A 7804-nucleotide genomic window follows, 5' to 3' on the forward strand; every position below is an offset into this window, starting at 1 on the left:
CGCGGCTCTTCCCCACCTCCGCCCCCGCTCCCTCCGCCGCCGCGTTCGAACCCGCCGCCGGCCTCTCCTCGGACAGCTCCGGGCGCGCGGGGCCCCTGGGCGGCGCTAGAGGCGGGAGCGGGCGGGGCCTGGCCCTGTGCGACGCCGGTTCGGGCCCCGCAGGCGGCAGGCGGGGGCAGCGGGCAAGAGGCGGGCGACGGGCGCGGGAGTTGCCCCTGAGGCGGGCGGGAGCGATGCTCGGAGAGCCGGGCCGCACCGGCAGGAAGGTCTGGAAGGGCGGCCGGGCAGGGGCCGGGGAACAGGACCGGGCGCTGCTCTTCCTGCGCCTGCGCCACCTCCCCTCCACTGAGAGCTTCCACCACTCGCTTGGCTGTCAGGCGCGGTGGCCAAGTGGTAAGGCGTCGGTCTCGTAAACCGAAGATCGCGGGTTCGAACCCCGTCCGTGCCTGAGACCTTGAGGCTGGGGTTTGGCGGTGGGAGGTTGGCTGTCTCCACGTGCGCCGTCCCTCCTCTACGTGGCATTTTTTCCCTTTTAGGATTCTGTTCAGGCGTCCTCCAGTTCCTCCCTTTCCCCAGGCTCCGCGGCCAGCCGCGCCCTCCCACGCCGGACCGGTGATCTGTGGCGCTCCCGGCCGGGCCTGGCCGGGCTTCGGTGGCCGCCTTGCCCGCGAGCTCGGCCCCGCCACGCCGCACTCCGCTGGCCGGGCCCCGGCGTCTCCTTCGCCCCGGCCGCGCTGCGAACCGTCTTCACCGCCTCTTCCACCCGGACGCTGGGACCCAAGGTGCGGGACTCGCGCTGGCCTCGGTGTCGCCCGCGGGGCTCGGGGCCCGCCCAGAGTGTGTGTGTTGCGGGCAGGCAGCTTTCCAGAGGGCGTGCTTGGGTGTCTGGAGCTGTGGCTTCGCGTTCTGTCTGTTCCCTGCTCGGTGAGTGTGCGGGCCGCGCTCACCGCCCGCCTTCTCGTCTGCGCCCAGCTGGTGGGCGCCTGTTCCTCTCCCGGCCCCGGCGAATCCGGCCCCCAGCCAGTTATGACACTCCCCAGGTCGTCCGTAGGGGAAACAGCCCTATTTAACATGACACGATGTTAAGTGCCTACCATTCCTGGACCTGCTCTTTGATACACGCCAGTCTGTCTGTCCCCCTCTTCAGGCTGAACATAATGGAACTCCACCTCCCTCATTCCGCGCCCCATACTTCTGTTAATGTTCCCCCACCCCAAAACACATTACCTTTCCTCAGGCCTGTTGCACGGCTGACCATGGGGAGCTTCAGGTGGATCGAATGTCCGCAGAAGTTCTTGAGTTCTCAGAAGACAGGGTGTAGGCCCAGGCAGCAGGGGAATATTGATCTTTTCCCTAAGACTCCAATACACACAAGAGATGCTCTTGGCTTTCGAAAGGAATGCTGAGCTAGGGTGTCAGTTCTGACTAGTGCCTTAGCCTAGACAGAGTCCAGATATTTAAGGACAGGAAGGAGAAAGGGTCCGGCTCTACTGGATATTGCCTTGAATCCTGTCTCTTACTCTGGATTCCTGATAAGAAAGAGCTCTGAGGCCGGACGTTGAGTTTTCTGCCGTAGCTGGAGCAGTGAATCCGACCCCAGCAAAGCGGGTGTGTGGATGAGCCAAGCCAAAGTCGATATAAAAGAGGTACAAGGTACAGAAGAGGTCAATGCACAGATGTTGAAGAAACAGACCCCCAAAGGTGAAGGACCAGAGGCAGTGGTCAAGTACAGACCCCGGTCAAGGTCAATGAAAGGAGAGGGAAGTGAAGGCCAGTCGGATACAAGCACTAGGGTGAGCCTGGGAACAGAGGCATCTTGCAATTACCTGGAAGGCCAGCAGGTATCCACACTCACCCCTGGGAGGCTGGAGGTAGGTCATTGCTTACAGGATGAGGGCAGAAGTGAGGGCAGGGGTGGAAAGGGACCGTTATGTCGAGTTTACTGCATGACCTCCATTAAATTGCTCACATTCCCTGCACTTCACCTTCCTTAGGTGCAAAATCCTAAAGTTGAAAGAGATACTTCCTAAATGCCTTATGTCCTGAAATTCTAAGTTTCCAACTCAGAGCCTGGACCTTGCAGAAGCAAGGGGATCATGCAAGCCGCCCCACCTGTCTCTCTCATGGCTGCCAGGATGGTGGATCACAGTAGCCCCTCTCACCGTGGGGATTGGCCATTGCTACTCCATGATGGGATCTATGTGACCCTGGCTCCTCCATCCAGAGAGTTACAAAGGCCCTGCCCTCTGCAGCTCACCCCCCCAAGTCTTCCTCTCTCTCACTCCCCCCAGGGTCTAGAACAGAACATGGGGCCGCTGGCGCTGCAGTTTGAGAGCCATGCAGGCAGACACAGTCATTTGTGGGCAGCTAAACCCTCCAGGATATTTTTAAAAATATAATCTACTTTACATCAGGCCTCTTCCTGCCTATGAGTGAATATTTAACTTAAGAGCAGAATTTGGCAACTCTGTATACTATGCCTCATGCTGTGAGTTTTAATCCAATATGCCAGCCTAGAGAAATATATTTTTAAATCTTTCATTATGCAATAAAAGATTTAAAAAACACGCGAATCCAATGACTGTCTTAATGAATTATAAGGGGAGCACCAGCCAGGTCAGGGAATCTTGCCAGATACCCCGAAACCTCTTTCATGTGCCCTCCCAATCACACCCCCCCGACGGCCATAAGTAACCTTACCCTCTACGTGTGTAGTAATCACGTCTTTGCATTTTAATTTATCACCTCATTGAGCATCTTGGAATCTTTATACCCTATAGTTTAACTGTGTTCACTTTTTAAAAGTTGACATATATTTTAAGCTTTTTTTCCCCAATCAGTAGTAGGATTCTCTGCCTTCTCTTTTATTTCCTCATAATGAATCTGTTGAGGAATCTGGGCTGCTTGAGCTGTAGAGTTCCCCATAGTCTAGATTTTGCTTATTGCAAACTCTTGTGCAATCCAGTAAGTTCCTCTGTCCTACACGTTTCCTGGAACTAGCAGCTAGATCCAGACACTGGATCAGAGTCGATTCAGTGCCTTTGGCAAGTCTCTGGGATCATTTCTGAGAAGCCTCCTGATCCCCACCCCAAGCCCCACCCAGGTAAGGAGTCCCTCAGTTTCTTGTCTGGAACCCCTCTGTGTCTCACACCATAGTGCAAAGCCAATGTCTCACTCATGTCTGTTTCTAGCACCTGGAACAGAGACAGAGCCCTGGCACAAGGTAAGTCCCTACTAGAGGGGTTAGTGAAGTTTTCCCTGAGGAGGGGATGTCATGGCTGGGCTCTGCAGGATGAATAGGAGTTCACCAGAGCACCATATAAGATCTTGGGTATTTCTGCCCTCATTCAATCATCCGTAACACTCTCTTATCATGATTTAGGTTGCATCTAAGAGGTAAGGATTCTTGTCTTTTCCCATGGCCCCTCTATTTGCAGATAAAATTGCTTTTTGAATTAAGAAACAAATATTCTCTGTAGATGGTAATTTGCTTTTATGTTTTAGAGGCTAGAGTACAGCAGCAAGATCATACATAGCTCACTGCAGCCTGGAGACCTGCCTCAGCCTCCCAAGTAGGTAGGACTACAGGTCCTACTACCATGCTTGGCTAATTTTTATAATTTTTGGTACAGATAGATTCTCACTATATTGCCCAGGCTGGTCTTGAACTCCTGGCCTCAAGCAATTGTCCCACCTTTGCCTCCCATATTGCTGGGATTAAAGACATGACTCACTGTGCTCAGCCTGTAGATGATTTTATTAGCAAACCCTAAAGGTCCAACCCCATGACTGGGGACAGAGTTACCAATTTGGAATTATGGACTGATAGGAATGGCACACGGCCAACCCTCTCATTTCACAGCCACAGAAACAGGCAGAGAAGGGGAGTGGTTTGTTCCAAGTCACCCAGAAAGCCCTACCATTATCATATAGATTAAGCTCTTCCACAGCGTGAGCACAAGTCTGCTTGGAAAAGTCACCTTCTTTATTACCTTGACATGCACCCAAGAGATGGCCTATCTGTTTGCCAGCCTGTGGCCCAAGCTGGTATTTCACTACCTAATATTCACTCCTGATCAATAGGAAAAGTAAACAGTGACCCAAATCTCCAGACTTGACCACAATATTCAAGCTTTGGAGGCAAGGGAGAGATGTGGACACCCACTGCCAAAGACTGGATTCCAAGGAGGCAGACCCCTAGACGGAGTTTAGTGTGCAGAATGCTTGTTCCACCTGGGGAAGGGTGGGGAGCAGGTGTGAGCCCAGGGAGAGCCCTCCTTCCCCACCACTCATTGGACGTGGGCTGTCTGGGACCTCAGACGAGGTGGCTCTACTAGCAGAAGACAGTCTGTTGACAGCACTCCCAGCAGCTGGGACAATCTCTTCCTTGAAGGGGGGAACACATCACAGTGACCACCAAACACAGAAAGAACTTAAAAATAATAATTCAGTCGTAGAAGGTGAGGACAAAGATAAGACTCATAGAACGCTGGCAAAGGCTTACCTTCAGGACCAAGGGTTCTGATGTTTTCCAGACACAGGCCATGCCCTTTGGAAATCCCATCAGAGAACCCCGAGACGCCCAGCAGGGATCTTTGTGTGACCTCAGTTCCTAGGAGCTACCCACTGTCCTCAGCAGAGGGGCAGTCCTGGTAGGGTATGTCAGCCCACCTGTGTCCTCCCCAGCCCCGTCATCCAAGAAAACTGAATGCAGCTCAAAGCGCAAACTTGACATTGCTAAATATGACTACACCTGGAGAGATCTGGTTCCATTCTGGGGAATTTACTCCTCCGCTGCCACTTGAGGGCACAAGGCATGTCTTCTCTTCCCTAGAAACCAGTAGACAGTGCTCTTTTTGGTAGCACGTATGCCAAAATCGGAACGATACAGAGAAGATTACCATGGCCCCTGCGCAAGGATGACATGCAAATTTGTGAAGCATTATTTAAAAAAAAAATTAGAAAAGAAACCAGTAGATAAAGGGGCTCTTTACATCTCGGCTGAATGAATGAAGGTCAGAAAAAAAATCGGCAACTTCTCTTCCTTACAGTTAGGGAACAGTCAGGCTGGGAGAACCCACAAAGAAAATCACATCCCAATTCTGCCAGTGAGTGAACGGAGCCCCAGAGGCAGGAACTAACCGATCGAAGGCTGTACAGGAGGTGAGGAACTGAAACAGGCCCAAACATTGACAAGACTGGTGATCCCAGTGTAGTTTTTCTGCAGTAGAGATTTCACTTCTAGCCTGTCTTTCCCGTGGGCTCTGGGGCTCCCCCTCTGTCCAAACCATCTGGGCTGAGAGAGACAAAATCCAGGTACATTGGCATCTAAGCAAACTATGCTGACAAAGCAAGCCCCGTGCATACAAAGGACTTGTGATTATTTACAGCTGTGTCTCCCTCTGGTCACCCAGATGCTTGTGTCTTCTGTCAGGACTCTTTCGGACTAATGGCAGAGAGCCGACAAGAACCCAGCACAGTTGCGACTGCAGAAGTGGCATCTGCTGGGCTGAACAGTCCAGATGAGGAAGTGGAGTGAAAAGAGCTCATTGCAGAGTGACCTTGGGTAAATCATTTCACCTCCCCAAGCCCAGGTTCCCCACTTGAAAAATAGGAGCTGTCATTCGTGGTCTGCCACGTGACGGCACTTCACTCGCTGCTAGAGATATGTCAGGTGTTCATCAGTAGCAGAGAGTCCATCCCGCTGATATGGAATACCTTGCTGGGTTCAGGCATTGGAGGCCACAGTGAACGTCACTGCTCTTGGGGGGATGTGGTCACAGTCTGAGAGGAAACTGGTGAAATCAACACATTGGAGCTCAGTTCTCCTGGATGGAGCTGGAGCCCATTCTTCTAAGTGAAGCATCACAAGCATGGAAAAACAAACGCCACATGCACTCACCATTAAATTGGTAGTAATTGATCAACACTAACGTGGACATATGGGAAGTAACATTCATAGGGTGTGGGGCAGGTGGGAGAGGGGAGGGGGGATGGATAAATCCACACCTAACGGATGAGGTGCACACTGTCACAATTTAACAGCTTGCAAGCATCATTTTTAAAATGAAACAATAGAATTAAAGAGAATACATATTTGAGTGCATAAGAATTGTTTCATAAAACATATATACATACATACACATAAATACACATATTTACACACACACATATATATTCCCCATCATGGGGCATGGACTGAAAGAATTTGAAAGCTGCTATTCTCAGGCAGTGTTTCTCTAAAGATGGTTGTAAGGAGCGTTTTACTAACTTTAGTAATTTGCCAACCACTGTCACCATTTTAGCCATATCAGAATACCACTTGTACCATTACTTACTGAATACTCGTCTTTGAGTTGGCTCACTTTAACCATTTTAGTAGCCTCATTGTAACAGCAATATTCAGAACATTTACATTTAAAACTACGTATTTTCTTTTTTCCCTATCTAAACCGTGTCCCAAAAGAGCACCACGTTTTGGGAAACGCTGGTGGCAAGGAGTGTCGTGCAAAAGCACTTTCCCAAAATAGAGCTGGGAGCCAGAAAAGCTGTGTGACACTGAGTGAGTTCCAACCCCTCTCTGGGTCTCTTTCTACCCCTGGAGGCAGGCCTAGTCCCATTGCCCAGCTTTCCAAGTTCTTGTGGTTGGCCTTCCCACAGTGGTCACCTCAAGTAGCAAAGGACAAGCCCTGTCTGCTTGCACACTGGCTTGGGATCTTTCTTGGGATATAACCACCAGTGGAGGAGGCCAGGGCTCTGTATCTGCCTTTTTCTCTGAACTGCGTCCTGCTGCTGCCCCAAATTTGCAGAATTTCCTTTCTTGTCCAGCTTTGATTCCATTGATGGGATTAGGCGCCCCCCACGGCCATGTCCTTTGATGTGGTCAGGGGGTAGCAGGGAGATTTCAGGCCCAGGGAGCAAATCTTAATCTTCTGCTGGCTTCTCTGGGATCGGCACTGGGTAAACCCATTACATCCCTGCCCTTTCATCCCCCCAGGACACCGGCTCCTCCAGGCTTCTCGAGTCTCAGAGATCCTAAGCGTTTGTCAGATTTAGAGCAAGCAATAAAAGGGGAAGAGAAAGCAGAGCAGGAGCTCCAGACCCCCTCCAGCACCGGCAGCATCACCAGAGATGTCAGGGCATCTTCTTCTTTCTTCCCATATAATCCTGGGCTCTCACAAAACGGGGATTACAGAGGCCTTGGGCCAGCGACGGCCCTGCCTGGCCACTGGGCGCCTCTGCCAGCACCTGGTTGCCATCTGCCCTCTATTCCTCCCCCAGCTGATTTTTGGGCAGCACCTGCTTCTGCACAGCCGTCTTTCCTGCCCAGGGACCTCCCTGTGGGCGTGTAGGGGGCCCAGCAGTTTAGCAGATAAACCACTCAACCCTCACCCAGTGAAGTTTTAAGGCATATTTGGGTTAGTAAGGCCAGGAAAGCGAAGGCAGGCACATAGCGGATATCTATGTCAGACCACAGATATGTCATATTATTTTGTTTAAATTAAATGATTCCAAGGCTCCACCTGAAGAGAGGTGGGGAAGCAGCCTCAGCGGTTATTTGGGCTTCCCCGTCACCCTCTCCCGCGGTCCCCCAAGCCCTGGCCCCCTTGAGGCTGGAGATCTCGGCAGGGGCCTGTGGATGGTCCAGTCAGATCCCAGATGCGACACGCAGTTGCTCCCCCACGTCCAGGCTGAGAGACAGAGATTGGGGCGGCAGGTTCCCACCGACAGGATTCCACTGACCTTCGACCCCTCTCAATCTCGGGACAGCCAACCCTTAGCTTCGCAGCTTTTCTGTCCCCCT

At 51.9% G+C, this 7804-nt stretch overlaps 2 non-coding genes across 2 annotated transcripts; both read left to right on the plus strand.

Annotated features, from left to right (window-relative positions):
- The first annotated feature begins 376 nt into the window (after positions 1 to 376).
- Positions 377 to 448, plus strand: TRNAT-CGU (transfer RNA threonine (anticodon CGU)). Its single transcript has one exon. It is a non-coding gene; the product is annotated as a tRNA-Thr (tRNA).
- Positions 449 to 4847: 4399 nt separating this feature from the next.
- LOC142862261 (U6 spliceosomal RNA) lies at positions 4848 to 4954 on the plus strand. Its single transcript, XR_012913337.1, has one exon. It is a non-coding gene; the product is annotated as a U6 spliceosomal RNA (small nuclear RNA).
- The last annotated feature ends 2850 nt before the right edge of the window (positions 4955 to 7804 follow it).

The sequence above is a fragment of the Microcebus murinus genome, chromosome 18 (assembly GCF_040939455.1).
Source record: "Microcebus murinus isolate Inina chromosome 18, M.murinus_Inina_mat1.0, whole genome shotgun sequence".
In the NCBI taxonomy this organism is placed as follows: Eukaryota; Metazoa; Chordata; class Mammalia; order Primates; family Cheirogaleidae; genus Microcebus; species Microcebus murinus.